The 17,382-nt window shown below is 44.6% G+C and overlaps 1 protein-coding gene across 7 annotated transcripts in view; it reads left to right on the plus strand.

Moving 5' to 3' along the window:
• PDE8B (phosphodiesterase 8B) overlaps positions 1-17,382 on the plus strand; it is a 260,529-nt gene that overhangs the window by 164,336 nt on the left and 78,811 nt on the right. The window contains exon 2 of one of the 7 annotated variants that reach the window (XM_084881269.1): positions 3,799-3,883. The exons of the other annotated variants lie outside the window; for them this stretch is intronic. The gene's annotated coding sequence lies outside the window, so the exon portion shown is untranslated. The remainder of the gene's footprint in view (positions 1-3,798; positions 3,884-17,382) is intronic. 7 annotated transcript variants of the gene reach the window in all.

Raw genomic sequence — 17,382 nt, forward strand, 5'->3', positions numbered from 1 at the left:
TGAGAGTGCTCCCTGGGCTTCCTTTGCAGAAAGGTGCCTGCCCCAGAGCTTTTCACACTGCAGGACCTGCAGGACCAGGAAGCCACAGATACACTGTGCCTTCTCCCAGAGTAGGAGTTTCATTAAATTCCCCATAATTTTTACGTTTCAGTAATAAAAGTGTGGATATATATATATTATTAATGAGAATACAAGTTTTTGCGTATCTTTACATGATGTAAGTAAGCACTGAAGTGGTTCCTTTTTCTTTAATGGACTTTAATTTTAGAATAATCCTTGACTCAGAGAAAAATTGAAAAGAAAGTACAGAGGTTTCCCATATAGACCCGGCCCCCACCCAGGCCCAGCCTCTGCATATCAATATCCTGCACCAGAGTGGTGCATTCGTTACAGCTGATGAGCCTGCACTGGCACATCATTATCAGCCCAAGTCCAGGGGTTATGGCAGGGCTCACTTGGTGGTGTACATTTTACAGGTTTGACAAATGTATAATAACATATATTCACCATTATAATATATGGAATAGTGTCATTGCTCAAAGAGTCATCTTTGCTCTACCTGTTCATCCCATCATCCTCTCTAACTCCTGGCCACCATTGATCTTTTTATTCTCTTCATAGTTTTGCCTTTTCATCTATCCTGTAAAATAAAAGTCTAATATGCTAAGTGTCCAGTCATCTGGTTATCCTATCAACCAATCAAAGCATAATATGCTAATGATATGCTAAGGCCACTCAACCACAACTATGAGGTGCATTGACCACCAGGAGGCAGATGCTCCGACCAGTAGGTTATGTTGCTGCTGGTGTCCGGCAGATAGGGACTGAGTGAACCAGGCCGGATAAGCCTGGAGTCCTCCTGCAGTACTTACCTGGCTAGCCAACCTCCCACATTCCTCCCTGGCCCCAATCATGCATCGGTGGGGTCCCTCAGCCTGGCCTGTGCCCTCACAATCCAGGACCCCTTGGGGGATGTCAGATGTTATTTCAGCCCAATCCCTCAGGCCAGGCCGAGGGACCCCATTGGTGCACGAATTTGTTCCCTGGGCCGCTAGTGTATATGTGTATATATATAAAAGTCTAAGCGACCATTACTCCCATAGCCAGCCTCCTATGGCTGGTCAACCTCCTGCAATTCTCTCCCTCCAGCTGGCCAACGTCCTGTGGTTCCTGCCCCCAGCTGGCCAGCCAGTCTTCCAAAGTCCCTCCTTCTGGGGTGGGTGAGATGGCCCCAATTGGCCCCATCACTGCCAGGCCAAGGGACCCCATTGGTGTCCTCTAGTAATGTTATATAGTTAGAATCATACAGTATGTGGCCTTTTTAGATTGGTTTCTCTCACTTAGCAATATGCATTTAAGGTTCCCCCATGTCTTTTTATGGCTTGAAAGCTCATTTATTTTTAGCACTGAATGATATTCCATGGTCTAGATATACCACAATTTAGTTATCCATTCACCCACTGAAGCACATCTTTGTTGCTTCCAAGTTTTTGCAGTTATGAGTAAAGCTGCTATAAACATCCACATGCAGGTTTCTGTATGGACATAAGTTTTCAACTCCTTTGGGTAAATACCAAGGAGTGAGATTAATGGATAATATGGTAAGAGTATGTTTAGTTTTGTCTTCCAAAGTGCCTGTACCATTTTGCACTTCCGCCAACAATAAATGAGAGTTTCTGTTGCATCACATTCTCACCAGCATTTGGCATTATTTGTGTTTTGGATTTTTGGCATTCTAACGTGTGTTTAAATCTTTTTCTTTTTTTTTTTTTTTAAATTAGCAAGTCCTTAAAGACATGTATTGTAGAACATCTTTTCATATGCTTATTTGCCATCTGTATACCTTTGGTGAGATACCTGTGAAGGTCTTTGGCCTATTTTTAATTGGGTTGCTTCTTGTTGAGTTTTAAGAGTTCTTTATATATTTTGGATAATAGTTCTTTTTCAGATATGTCTTTTGCAAGTATGTTCACCCAGTATGTGGCTTATGTTCTCTTTCTCTTGACATTATCTTTTTCAGAGCAGATGTTTTTAATCTTTTAATTTTAAAAAAATTTAAATTCTTTATTGTTGAAAGAACAACCCTCTGTGAGAGGGTTGGTGGTTTAGGAGTTTACTCTACTTTTTAAAAAAATGTATTTATTGATTTTTAGAGAGAGAATGGAAGGGAGAGTAAGGAGAGATCCGTTCATTGTTCCACTTATTTATGCATTTCTTTAGTTGCTTCCTGTTTGCACCCTCATCGGGAATCAAACCCAAAATCTTAGTGTATTGGGATGATGCTCTAAACCAGTGTTTCCCAACCTTCTCTCATGATGAGAATCACCTGGTGGAGTTGTTAAAACACAGATTCCTGAATCCCAACTAAGAAGTGCTAAACTAGGATTTTTGGGAACATATAGGTAAAATTGTATACTTAACTAGTGCTCTAAGACAGATGTTATATACAGAGCACTAAGTTAGGTATGCAATTTTACCTATATGTTCTCAAAAATCCTAGTTTAGCACTTCTTAGTTGGGATTCAGGAATCTGTGTTTTAACAACTCCACCAGGTGATTCTCATCATGAGAGAAGGTTGGGAAACACTGCTCTAAACAACTGAGCTACCTAGCCAGGGTGAGGAGTTTTCTCTTTCTTACGGGAAGAGGCAGCTGGTTCACTTATATTAAATGCAACTAGAAATTGTATATCTTCTATGTGTTATCTTACTATTTGCTCCTCTTTTCCCCATCTGTTCTAACTTTTGTATTTTTTAATAATTGGTTTCTATTAGTTTAAATATTTATTCCATCTTTGCACTCTAGTTGCTTGGTAGAAATATACATTGTTTAATATACTTTTTGTAATTCATAGAAATTATAAAGCTACTCTTATTAGTCTAATGTTAATACCTCTTTTCCTCTCCCAGACAATAGAAGGACCTTAGAATATCAACTTAGTTATTTTTCCACTGATTTTATGCTCTTATGTATTTTAATTATCTATTTTTGAAAAGTTAAGGAGACATTACTATTGTTTCCTACACAATATTCTTAGATTTAATTATGTATTTACCTTTTCCAGTGATATTTATTAGTTTCTCTATCTGTGAGCTTCTATTTGGTATCATTTGCTTTCTGAGTAAAGGTCTCCCTTTAGTCTTTTTTTTAGTGCCAGTTTCCTGGTGAGAAATACCCTCAGTATTTTTTTTTTTGTCTGAAAAGTTTTATTTCATTATTACTTTTGAAATATATTTTCACTACACACAGTGTTCTAGGTTGGCATGTAATTTATTTCAGCATTTTGAAGATACCGTTCCGCCTCTCATTATTTCCACTGAGAAGTTAAATGTCAGTTTTGCTATTATTGCTCCTCCAAAGCAGCATATCTTTTTTCTTGGCTATTTAGAACATTTTTACTTTGTATTTTGCTTCCAACTATTCTTCTCTGATATGAGTAGATGTTGTTTCCTTTGTATTTTTTTTCTTCTTAGAGTTTATAGTGCTTCTTGAATTTGTGGCTTGATTTATTTCTTCACCACTGGAACATTCTCATCCATTTTCTCTTCAGATACAGTTTCTGCCCCATTCTCTTGCTTATCCTACTGGGACTATTGTTGCAGGCGTGTGACATATTTTCTCTGTGTTTCAAATGTCTCTTACACTTCCTGTACTTGCCATCCTGTCTCCCACCTTCGCTGGGATCTGTTTTTCTGACATATATCCCAGTTCTCCAATTCTCTCTTTATACCTAAGATCCTTATCCACCCATTTATTTAGTGACTATTTTTAATTATTGTATTTTTTTTTTTTTTTTAGCAGAGACAGACCTCCTACCTGCTTTCCCCTTCCCTCCTTCATCTGGATTTTTACACGGCCATTTATATTTCTCTTTGGCCACCAAGTAAGTCCACATGGAAAGACATATGTTCTACGAGAATGGCTCCAGAGACTGCTTAATTAATCTGTCTTCTTTTATATCAGATTCTGCACTAAGCTTTGTAAAATGATAAAATGAGACATACGAGGAAATTTTAAAACTCATAACTAGCCTCTTCATTTACGAATAATTTATCATCTCTTCCAGAATCGCTAGTAAAGGCTCTTAACTTTGTGGCTTATCTGCCATTCACTCAAGCCCATGGTCTGTACTTATAGGTTCTTTAAATTGTTAGCAGAATCATGAATTAAGAATTGAGAATAAAGCTGGCCACAAATCTATTCCAACATCTTATCTGTGCAAGGCTCGAGAATGTGATATTCTGTGCCTCTGTTTTTAAAGGGGGAGTATTTTGGTGGTTACCAGGAAGCGACCGGGGGCACGCTGGGAGTATCACTGGCCTCCAGCCCAGAGATCTTGACTTTACCCCAGGGTGACATCACACTGCGTGTGACCTCGAACACACCATAGACCCTCTTGAGCCTTATTTTACAATTTGTAAAATTCTTGGAAAATCCTTCACCATGGCTTCAGTGCCTGGAAGAGTATTTTCTAATAATCCGAGTGAGAACATAAAGCAGCTCTCCACATTCTATGACATTGCCGGGAGAGAGGGGGCAAAGGTAACTGGTCCAGAAGTTGACAACTGCGTTTTCATGTAAGCAAGTCAGGCTAAAGAAAAAAGCATGCTGTCCAGATCCAGTTTGTTGAGTTACATTACAAATGGAAGGCACCTTTTATTGGCTAACTGTGGGGCTCAGGAAGGATTTTCCAAAAGAATGAATGAGAGATCATCATCCTAATATCTGTCATTTGCCAACTGCCTGCTGTGCCAAGCTCTGGGGAAAGAGCCATGAGTAACACAGACCTGGCATCTGCCCTCTCCAGGGCGCAAATGTTATTACCATTTGGGAACACATGGGGGAAAGGTACTTCAGATGTGGTGTTACATTAAAAACCTTTTACGGAGTAACAACATTGGCAGCTTTAGCTCTTCAGCAGCCTGCATCCGTGCCAATGCAGAGTAATCTCCCACTTACCAAGGGCTTTCTCAGCTTTTACATGATGTATTAAATTAGACGCCCACTCGCCAAATATCTGTGAATCTCGGTTGTAGCAGATGGGTTTGGGCTTTGGGTGCTGGGACACATTCTGTCACAGCTGATCATTTACTGGTTCTCTGACTGGGGTTGGATGGAGTTGGCATCTGTCTCCTGGGGTCCTCCCCACCCCTGACAGTTTGTGGTTATGGTGACAAAATTACTACATGATACATATCAGGGTAGGTACATATACAGGGATAGGGGGACTGCAATGGAAAGAATCTCAAACACAACGTAAGGTCTTAACCATTTATGTTACAGAGCTCTGGGACGGCATTTGGCGTGTGTTAAGGGACCCATTGTCGTGGGGACAATTTTCCTCTTCATTCAGCCAGGAAAATACTGGTTTCCCCAGACCTTCGACAGCATTGGGGGTTATCACTTAAAATATTTGGAATTTGATAAGCAAATGTAGAATCTATCTTTCAGTTACATTTTTGGATTGCCAGAGATGCTGAGTGTTGTTGCATAATTTGTAGTCTTATTTGTGTGTGTGTTTTGTGAATTGCCTGCCCCGTATTGCCTCAGTTTTAATTGGGATGTTTGCCATTTTTATAACTGTCTTTATTAGAGGTTTTAAAAACTCTATATGCCATCTCCTCTTCTAGCATATATTACAAATATTTTTCTCAGTTTTTTTTTAATTTACTATACTTGTTTTATTTTATTAACAAAAATCTAACAGTAATTTCCTGTAGTGTTTATGTGTTTGATGTTATTTTAAGCAAGGCATTCTAGGCCCTTCAATGATATAACTATTCACCTATTTTTTTTAAAAAAAAAATTCTCATGGGGTATTTTTCCATTTAAAAATTTCATCTGGAAGTTATTTGGATATCTGTTATGATACATGGAGTTAACTTAATTTTCCTCCATGTTTTAACCAATCATCCTATCATTATCGAAATTATTGAATTATCCACTTCTTCCCCACTGACATAAAATGACACTTTTACTGTTTGCTAAAAGCGTACTTCCAAGACAGCATGTCTCTAGCAGAGAGATCAATAAAAGATAATAGAAAGCCTAGGAAATGGAGAACTATATAAATCATATACATATTTATATGGTGTGTGTGTGTGTGTTCCTAAGCTTTCTGTTGTCTTTCATCGATGGCTCTGCTAGAACCACACTGTGTTAGTAGTTGTATCTTTGAAGTCAGTTGTTACATCTGGCAGAGCAAAATATTCTTAGCTCTTCCTTTATAATTTTGTTAGCACATTGCTGGTGGCTATTCTTCTGTGTGACTTTGAGAATCATTTTACAAGTTTAAAGAGTTGTGCCGGGATACTTATAGTAATTAATATACTGATTAATTAATGTACTGATTACATAGGTAATCTGACATGTAAGGTATGTAAAAGCACAGTTCAAATCCAAATCAAGCCATTTATTAGTGAGCATTTTTCCTGCAATGACTAGAATTCAGTGAGTGCTCAGTAAATGTGTGTTTGAAGAAATGTTTCAATGAAATAATTTATTTTTAAGTGTTTTGCTTTTGCTCTTTTAAATATGCATTGCTGTGCATCCTCACCAGGTTTGAATTGTTAGATTTTTTGGATTTTGGCCATTCTAATAGGTGTGCAATAGTATCCCATTGTTTCAATTTGCAATTCTGTAGTGACAAATGATGTTGAGTATCTTTGCCTGTGCTTTTTGACAGCTGTATGCATTCTTTGGCAAGGTTTCTATCCATTATTTTTCCATTTTCCAACTGGGTTGTTTGTTTTCTTATTGTTGAGTTTCAGCACTTGTAAATTACAGATACAAGTCAGTTATCAGATACTGGAGGACCTTTGCATGAAATTCGTGCTGGGGGGGGTGGTTGGGGGGAGTGGGGCCTACACCCTCTCCAATCTGGGACCCCTTGAGGGATGTCCTACCGCCCATTTAGGCCCGATCCCAGTGGGGACTGCTGGCTCTCAAACACTCACCTGCCTCTACCTGATTGCCCCTAACCGCTTCTGCCTGCTAGCATGATCACCCTCTAAACTCTCCCCTGCCAGCCTGATTGACACCTAATTGCTCCCCAGCCAACCCAATTGCCCCTAACTGCCCTTCCCTGCTGGCCTGGTCACCCCTAACTGCCCACAGCTGCCTTCCCCTGTAGACCATCTTGTGTCCACATGAAGGCAACCATCTTTGACCACATGGGGGTGGCCATCTTGTGTCTTGGAGTGATGGTCAATTTGCATATTATTCTTTTATTAGGCAGGATGTGTTTGAAAATATTTTTGCCCTACCTGTTGTTTACCTTTTCATAGTTTCTTTTTAAAAGCAGAAGTTTTTCATTTTGATAAAGTTCAACTTACCAATTTTTTATGGATCCTACTTTTAATGACAAAGCCTACTTAGCTATATCCTGTGGAAGTAACAGGTTCTGGAAGAATCAGCTTGCTCCCCCTTTTCTTTTCTTTCCTTCTTCCAGCTCTGTGTAGACTTCTCTGCCTCTCCCCAGCCTCTAAAACTGGTGTCTCCAGAGCTCTGTCTGTGGTTTCCTGCTCCGAGCGATGGCATGGCTTTAACTGCCCCTCCACCATGCTGGTGTCACTCACATGCCTCACAGACTGAGAAGTTGGGTGGCCCTGAGGCATCTCAAACTCTGCATATCCAGCGCTTAACTCATCATCCCCCATAAGTCCACTTGACCTCTGACAGCCCCACCCCATTATTCAAACCCAAATCCTTGAACTCCTCTTTCTGTCCCTCTCTCGTCCGCAGGCCTCAGTTAATTCTAAGACTGTGTCTGCCTCTAATTCAGCTCTTCTTTTTGTTCCCCACCACTGCTCCTAGTGCAGGCACTTGTTACCCCCTGTCTACATCAGTGGCTCTCACACTTTAGTGAGCATACAGTCACCTGGGCCAGTCAGCATACACAGTGCAAGGCCCATGCCCAGAGTTTGTGACTCAGCAGGTGAAGCTGAATCGAGATTTCCCGATTCTAGTAAGTCCCAGGTGAGGCTGCTGCTGCTGGTTGAGGAACTTCATTTTGAGAACCACCGGACTAAACCACAGCAGCAGCTCCTTTCTGATTACTGGCTTTCTAATCTTGACCCCTTAGTCCAGTGTTCGGTAAGCTCACTAGTCAACAGAGCCAAATATCAACAGTACAACAATTGAAATTTCTTTTGAGAGCCAAATGTTTTAAATTTAAACTTCTTCTAAGGTCACTTCTTCAAAATAGGCTTGCCTAGTCCATGGTATTTTGTGGAAGAGCCACACTCAAGGGGCCAAAGAGCCACATGTGGCTCTTGAGCCGCAGTTTTTAGTCTATCTATACTTCCTACTGGAACGACCCAGCTAAATACAGGCAAACCTTGGAGACACTGTGGGTTTGGTTCCAGCCCACCACAATGAAGTGAGTCTAATCTTTTTGCCGGTGAAAGTCTTGCCTTCAATTTGTAAAACCAAACCAAACCAAACCAAACCAAACCAAACAAAAAAACACACACTATCTGTGAAGCTCAATAAAGCAAAGTTCAATAAAAGGAGCCATGCCTGCTCTAATCCAACAGTCAGCCCCAACTTCTCACCACAGCCAAACTGTGACCTGTGTCCTGGCTCTTTCCTCCCTCGCCAGCCTCATTGTCCCCAACCACAGAGCCAGCCACGCAGCCTGTGGTTGTCTGCAGGAACTCTGTCTCTGCCGTTCCTGTGGCGTTCTGTGGGCCTGCGATGTCTCTCTCACCGTCTGTCTACACCTGGCTCATTCTCACTCCTCACATCACGGAACACTGGTGGGGATTCTGAGAAGCGTGCCTGAATTCCCAGAGGGTGCAAAACGCATCTCACCTGTGTTCCCAAGGCACCCCGCAGGCACCTCTCTGGCTTATTGCTTTCCACCATTGAGTTAATTGCAGAACGCTGTGCTCTCCGAAGGTATTTTAATGCCTGGAGCACAGACAGGGGAGAGCGCGGGGCTTACCAGCAGGAGCAAGTGGGCGAGCTTTAGAGCAGAATTAAAAGGGAGCTCTCACTTTCCCTCTGTCCGTGGGAGAGGAGTGAGCAATCCGGCCTGTTCTCCGGCCAACAAAGAGGAGAGGAAGATGTGAGAGGACCCCAGGTAGGTTGTGAGTTGGAGCCGCTTTTTAAAGGAAATGCACTTTGGTTGGAGAAAACAGTGGACTTTTGGGACTCAGTTTATCTTTCGCTGTGCTTGGGAGTTTTCTTCTTTCCCTCCAGCAGTGGACACGTTCATTCCGTGTACCTTTCCAACCCCCGGGTGCGGAGGAGGGTGCTGCCCTGGTGGCCTTAAAGACACACGCCCTTAAAGAGTCTGTTTCCACCCCGTGGTGCTCCCATCGTCTCTTCCCCGAATACTAACAAACCACGAGTGTGTTTAAAGAAGAAACTAGACGGTGGGTGTGGCCACATGGGCTTTTGATGTAGGCTGTGGGGGAACCCGAAGGTCACGGCACAGTGGCTAGGTGCTGGCCTTGCGTGGAACTGGGTTAGGTCAAGGGGAGGGGTCACAGGTCCCCGGGGAGACCTCTCAGGGTGAGCCTGCTGGTCTCAGGGGCAGCCGTCGTGTATGCCAAGCTTCTGTAAGTGTTGAGGTTTCCATTGTAAGGTGCTTCACTTAGGCTTTACATCTTTAGGGTGTGAACTGTACTTCTTTACAAATAATGATTTGGAAATAATTGTTTCTGCCTATTAAGGAAAATTCTTCTTAAAAAAGGAAGGTGTTTACATTTTTGCAGGTGCCTTCTCCTGAGTGACTTTTCAGTGGGATTTGTTGACATGGGGTTAGTATTTAAATGGGAATCCTTTTGAGGCTGATTCGTGTGTGTGTGTGTGTGTGTGTGTGTGTGTGTGTGTCTGTGTGTGTCTCCCAGGTCTATGTGATCTGTGGACCCGGAGGCCTAAGGTTGCGGATCACCTGTGTGTGTGGCCCTGACTGCCATACAGAGTCGGAAAGCCGGCGTGGTTGAACTTTTGGTGCAGTCCCGGATGTGACTGGAAGGCCGGAGTTGCTTCAGCATCACCAGGGACCGAGTGTGAGACTTCCCTGGAGCTAAGCGGGGAAGACGTTTAGCTCTGCGTTCTCTGAGGCAGCTCTGGCTTATCGATGGCGAAATTGAGGGCAGAGGCAGGATGGATAATTGAAATCCACAGGAAGTCTCCAACTCATTTTCGCAGATGGTTTCCGTCTCCTTGCCCAGCAAATCTATTTACCAGAACTGCTTGCTGACCGTGTAGCAGAAGTGACGAATAGAATATCATCCCTCCCCACTTTTTCTCATCTTCACTTAATGTGAAGGAGAAGGCATAGAGCAGAGCACCTGAAATGCTTGGGTTTTTCCATAATCTGAATAATTGCCTCCTGACTAATAAAAGAAAAGCTGCTGTTCGCTGTTCTTTGCTTGTCTTCTGTTACACAAGGTAATTTTAAATGCGTGACATCATCCCATAGTTTCTATTATCAGTAATACCCCTAATAAAAGGAAGGAAGTTCGTGGAGGGATGTCACGTTTTGCGGTTGCCGTTAAATTCCCCTGCTTTCCAAGCCAGACTCTGCGTTTGACCTCAGGAGTCTGGGAATGGCGGTGTTTTTTACACTCTCTGGCCCCAGGGACCCTGTGGCTGAATCGTTACACTCAGGAAAGCTTCGTGCCTTTATTCTTGCCTTGTACGTATGAGGTAAAGCCTTTTGAAATAATCATAACATTGAGATTAGTTCGGGTTTTTTTGTTTTCTCCCCATCTAAAGAGAATGCTCATTGTCTTAGGCAGCCTTGCACCAGCCTCCTTCGGGTCCTCGCTATCTCGTGGATTGCATTCTGAACCATTTTTTTTTTTTCTTTCCATTTCCACCCATAATAGATAGTAGGCTGCTGCTTTTCTCATGTCCGTAGATGACAGGACTGTGTTGTTTGAACAGTTCTCTCTTTCATCTGATGTTGGTGGGGAGGGGACGGTGTCTCCATCAGACTCTGCTGGCCCCGTTTCCTGTGTCTGACTCCCTCCGGTGACTTCTGTGCTGATTTTTAATCGCCGCCTCACTGCACCGGGAGCACAGCCTCTCCCTTCCCACGGCGTTGTTCCAGGCGGAGCAGGCTGTATCGTCCTCGCCTCCACTTGCCCGGGGATGCTCATTAGTGTAGTAATAATTTGTCTTAAGAAAGAACAGCCTGCCGAAACCGGTTTGGTTCAGTGGATAGAGCGTCGGTCTGCAGACTGAAAGGTCGCAGGTTCGATTCCGGTCAAGGGCATGTGCCTTGGTTGTGGGCACATCCCCAGTAGGAGGTGTGCAAGAGGCAGCTGATTGATGATTCTCTTCATCGATGTTTCTGACTCTCTATCCCTCTCCCTTCCTCTCTGTAAAAAATCAATAAAATATATTTTAAAAAGAAAGGAAGAACAGCCTTGTCACCCAGAGTGACTGGGAGTTGGGGAGAGGGCACGGGTGGGGGCGTTGTAAGACGGGGTGCTAGAAAGCCCACCGCTGTCTTCGCTGGCGCACGGGGTCAGCAGAGGGCAGCGCCCTTGTTGGTAGCTATTGGTTGTGACAGCCGCACACACTGACCGCCCCCCCCCCCCCTCCATGTCCTCTCCCCTGGGCTCCTTACTGCTTAGCCAGCCCGCTCTTTCCCTGCTGGTTTACAAGTCACGTTAGAACTTCTACTGAACGTCTCTCTGTACGCCCACCACCATAAGGCTTCCTGGGACAAACTGAGACACAGTGAATATGGGAATAAGAGCATGGCCTTCCAAGTAAGGCGGGCCTGGGCTTACATCTCAGCTCCGGCCTCTCGAGGGCGTTACTTAGCCTCTCGGAGGCTTCAACTCCTCTCCTCTCGCTGTGAAGAAGTGAGGTGCTGACTGTCACGTGAGAGGATTGCATGGGGGATTCCTCAGCCCCTCCCACCTCCCTGAGGTGCAGGACAGTTCCTTATCTTGGGCAAAGTCTCCCGAGTCCCAGCCCAGTCTTCTAGGATTTCATCTCATGTTTCAGGGAAACAGTCCGTATTCTGAGGAATTTTAAACACAGCATCTTATGTTACCCAATAGAGACTTTGTTAAGAAAACATAGCATATGTAGAATATGTATGTAGTGGCTACTGCTCAATTCATGTTAACCCAAACCTAGGAAATAGGCTTCTCCAAAAAGAATGAAATACATTTTACATTTGTTTTGCACTATGTAAGATTGGCAACAAACTAGAAAGTGTAATTCAGTAAGCACGTGTGCTCCTCTCTGCGTGAGAAAATAGATCATGAACAGTGGCTGAAGCCCGGTATTGCTTTCCCTGGATGTATCCCTCGACAGCGGGCCACTTGCTTCAATCGGGAATTGACAAGCATTTCTCCATATGGTTACAGTATATTCCTAAACTGTATTTGTCTTCATATTTTAAAACCTTATCTAAGTAGTATTCTAAGGCATGTATGCATTTTAAACTTTTAATTTGATGTTTGTGAGGTCCATCTATTTTGAATGGGTAGCTCTAGTTGATTTGTTTTCATTGTATATTTCCTTGTATGGCTATTCCTTAATATGTTCTTTTTTTTTTCTGGTGATAGATGTTAATGGATTACGGATTAGGCTCTTTCCAAATTTTAGTAGTAAATATGCTCCAAATATTCTTATAAATGCCTCTTTATATGCATACCCCAGAGAAACACTCACGTAGGAGCTGGATTGCAGGATATGTACTCCTTCATCTTTCATAGAAATTTCCAAAATGTTTTTCACACCCACCAACAATACATGAGCCCCTGTGGGTTTTCCTCCTTGCCCATGCTAGATAGGGTTTGACTTCATAATTCTACCACTCTGTTGCTTTAAAAAATGGCTGGTGTGACATAGTACCTCGTTGTCATGTAAACCTTTTCTTTTCCTTGTAACTAAAGGTGGAGCATTTCTTCATACCCATATTTTCTCTTCTGTGAATTTATTTTTTAGACTTTTACTCAACTTTCATCTTGGTTGTCTTTTTATTGACTTTTTAGAGCTGTTACATGTTCTGGTTACTAGCACTTGTTGGTTTCCTATATTTTAGGTATCATTTCTTGAGGTCTAACCTATCTTTCTTCTCTCTGTTTTTACAGCATTTATGTGTTTGAGATTGTTTTCGATGAATAGGAGTTTTAAAGTAAAATTGATCTTTTATGTTTGTATTTTGATGAATAGATATTTGTATGTTTATATTTATGTGATAAAAAATCATACTGCCAAATTAATGTACTATTTTAAACAGCAGAGCATAAAACACAAAGTTTAAGGCTATGTCACCCACTGTATCTCATGACTAGGACTAATCTTCTATATGTGTGTATGGTTTGTGTATGTATTGTGTGTGTGTGTGTGTGTGTGTGTGTGTGTGCTTAATAAAAAAGACTACAAAAGAAATATCTATTTTTATTCTAATTCACAGATACTATTTGGGGGAAATAATTCATCAAATGTAAAGAACTATATCTTCCTCTTGCCTAAGTGATAATCTTGTATTGTTGGAGGGGGTATCTTGAGGAAATCCCATGGTGTCTGGGTTCAGGTATGGCTGAGTCTGGGTGGGTTTAGTTGCTCTGTTGAAATTTGTTGAATAAATGAATATGTAATAGAGTCTGACAGACATATCTACTCAGAAGAATAGATTAGTGGTTCTCAACCCTGGCTGCACCTGAGGAGATTTAAAAATACTGACACCTGGACCCATCCTTACAGATTCTGATTTTGTTGGTTTGAAATAGGACGTAGGCTATGATGTGTTTGAAAAGCCCCCCAGATGTACAGGACTTGTGGATCAGAGAATTGGAAGCAGGAAGGTGAGGGGAGGTTCAGGCCCACGTGCTGGGCACTGGAAGGCCAGGGCAGCAGAGGTGCCAGGAGGTGCCAGAGAGTGGCCGGAATCAAAGCAAGGTGAGTGCTTGAGGCGAGTGTGAGGGCAGAGCTGACCACAGAGGTCCGGGGCTGGGAGGAGCACTCTGCATGTGCTGAGGGCAGTGGCCTGGGAAGTGGAGATCAGGTTGAGTCAGGGATGTCCAGCCTCGTGGTGAGTGCTGTGGCCCATCGGCCAGGAAGCCATAAGGTAGGCATGGGCCCATGAACAAGACAAAAGTCAAATCTTTGCTTACGCAGAGCTCAGAAGAGGGAAGAAAAAAAGAAGAAAAAAAAAAAAGGAAGGAAGGAAGAAGTTTGGCCTGCCAATGGAGGTTAGATGAGACACCTTGAGAGAAATAAATATTATTTTAAAATCAGAGCTAACAGGGCAACAAACAACAGAGTTGACTAAGGGCATTTTAAAAGGCCTGTTCCTGAGCCTGAGCTGATCCTTGTTGTGAGTGAAAAGTGATCTTTACAGTAGAATCTCCCTCTCAAGAAGGCAGCTTGCCCTGAGCTATGTGTGAGTGCACACCTCTGTGTGACCTTTCAGTGCTGCGGGCGTGGGAGGGAAGGGGTTCCCAAGGAGAAGTGGCTGAAGTGGAGAAGATTCGGACTTGGAGCTTATTGCTGGGAGATAGAAGTTATGGGACACCCTGCACCCAAGCACACCTGCACACCCTCCCTTCTCCTTCTTGGTCCTGGTGGCAGCCCTGTCAGCAGTAGGACAGGCTGATTACCAGGACATGAGCAGGGACTGCCAGGTACTGGATCAACTGTTTTGCAAAATCAGAACGGAGTCCAGAAAGGTAGGCAGTACTGTCAGAATTCTCTAAAATTTGGAGCATAATGGAAGAGCAGTGCCCTGGGGGTCAGGAAAAATGGAGTCTTGGTCATGACTCTGTTACTTGACATCTGTGTCATCTGAGGTAGTTGAATTCAATTCCATTAATTTATTGAGCACCAGCATTTTTTAGCATCTTCGAGATGCTGGGGGTAAGATTGTGAAAAAGAGTCTTTGTCCTTAAGAAAAGTAGCCTTGCCAAGGAGAGGATGTTAAAGGAGCAGTAAAGTTGGTGCTGTGAAGTACAGGAGGGAAGAGCATCATCAGCTCTACGGTGACACAGCTGGGCTCCAACAGCCCTCAGATGGGGGAGGAGGCATGTGAGTGCCCCTCCAGGATGAGGAAGTTATGCTGAGCAGATGGGGTAGGAAGGGCTTATTGTGTGACCACTTTTCTTCCTGAATTCTCCTCCTTCCTCGAACCCAGGTAATTTAGCAACATTCCTGAAGCTGAAAGTACTAAGAGTATAGCAATTGCCCCCAAGAATGTGGTGCAGGGACAGGGGAACTAGCAACCTGAACTACCTGGTTCCTCTCCAGTGGAGATTCTGTCTTTCAGCTGCCTCCCCTGCACCAGCTGGCGTTCACCCACTGAAATGAGGCCAAGCTGTGTGTGTGTGTGGTGGGGGGAGAAGGGTGTAATTTTTTCTTGATCATTGAGATATATTTTCCCCACTTGCTTTCACTGCTGTAGTTTCCACTCATAGCAGTGTCTCTGTGTTTTGTTATCTATTCAGAAAGTAGGTAAGCCAAATGTGTGCTTTTCCTCCAAGTCATGAAACCTGCTAATCCTCTGCTCAATGGCCTGCAGTGCGGTTGGTAAAAAGAGGGTTCCTTCCAGTTAGGCCAGGACTACAGGATAAAAAGAGGGTTCCTTCCAGTCTCCTCTCTGGCCCCAACTCTCCCAGTCTTCACTTTCATAGTCTCTAATACAGCCACTCCAGATCATGTTTCCTCCCCGTTGTACCTTTGCATACTTGCCTCCATGCATTTGCTTATCCTATCTAATAAAGAGGGAATATGCTAACTGACCATCACCCCCTCACAAAGATGAACCCACAACCAATAAGGAGGGAATATGCTAATTGACTGCCATACCATCAAAGATGGCGGAGCCCACAGCCACAAGATAGCGGTGCCCAGTCCCCTCAGTCCCCCAGACACCCATGGCTGGCCCAAAGCACAGGCAAGCCTTGGATATCAGCTACCCAGCCACCCAGGGCTGGCCCGAGGGATGACCAAACGACTGAATAAGCAGGCTGTGTGGAGTGACCAGGCCAGCAGGGGTTTAGTGAGGAATAACCAAACAACTGAATAGCAGGCTGCATGGGGCAACCAGGCCAGTGGGGGGGGGGGGGGGGGCGCGCAGTAAGAAGTTACCAGGCCGGTGGAGGAGGGCAGTTGAGGGTGACCAGGCTGGCCAGAGGGTGCATTTGGGGGAACCAACCAGTGGAGGAGGGGAAGTTGGGGGCGATTAGGCTAGCAGGGGCAGTGAGGGGTGACTAGGTCGGCGGCAGGGACAGTTAGGGATGATCAGGCTGGCAGGGGGGGGCAGTTAGGAGTGACCAGGCCAACAGGAAGAGAGAAGTTGGGAACAAACTGGCCAGCAGCAGGGGTCAGTTAGGGGCGACCAGGCTGGTGGTTGGAGGTGCAGTTAGGGGTGATCAGGCCAGCAAACAGAGGCAGTGAGGGGTGATTAGGCCAGCAGGGGGTGGGTGGGGGCAGTTAGGCGTGACCAGGCAGGCAGTTGAGCAATTAGGAGCTAGCAGTCCAGGATTGTGAGAGGAATGTCCAGCTGCAGTCAAACATGACCAGCAGTCAGACATCTCCCGAGGGGTCCCAGATTGGAGAGAGTGCAGTCTGGGCTGAGGGGAATCCCCCATACACGAATTTTGTGCACTGGACTTCTAGTCTGTATAATAAAAGCCCTGCGACTGTTATGGCAGAATGACCAGAATCATCGATTGCTATGATGTGCTGGCTGCAGGGGCCACCACCAGTGCCGCTGCTGAGCCTGAGGGCCTCAGGGCCAGTTGCACAGCCACTGCCAAGGCACCGGCCATCCTTCCTAGAAAGCTGGGGTCCATGTTCACCTCCAGCTCAGTGGGTCTTCTCCAGGGCCCTCCCCCTGGCCTGCCTGGCCCAATAGGCTCCGATCCAGATGGGCTGGCAGGACCCCATCCGTGCATGAATTCATACACCAGGCCTCTAGTGTGTGTGTGTGTGTGTGTGTGTGTGTGTGTGTGTGTGTGTGTGTGTAGAGGGCTGGGGGATATGCAAATTAGGCCAGGACTCCATAATGGGTCACAAGCAGACAGGAGGAGGTTGCGCACACAGGTAAGGCCCAGAATGGAGATGGAGACAGAGACGCAGTCCGGCGAGCTGCTGAGCCCAACTTGGGCCAGCTCTCTGGAACCTGAGTGGACATGGACAGGGATAGGGGTGTCCGGCCCACAGCCTCTGTGGCCGAGTGCAAGCCTGGAGAGGAGACAGTGGGCCTGCCTCCTGCAGAAGCAGTGTGGGTCCCTCCCGGCTCCTGCAGAAGCCATAGAAGCAGTGTGGCTCCCGGCAGCATGCTGCAATTCCTGCTGGCTCCTGCGGAAGTGGCAGGCAGTATGCTACGTGCAATATTGTGCAATGGGCTACTAGTGTGTGTGTGTGTGTGTGTGTGTGTGTGTATGTGTATGTATGTGT

This window comes from Pipistrellus hanaki, assembly GCF_964339955.1.
Source record: "Pipistrellus hanaki genome assembly, chromosome: 4".
Classification (NCBI taxonomy): domain Eukaryota; kingdom Metazoa; phylum Chordata; class Mammalia; order Chiroptera; family Vespertilionidae; genus Pipistrellus; species Pipistrellus hanaki.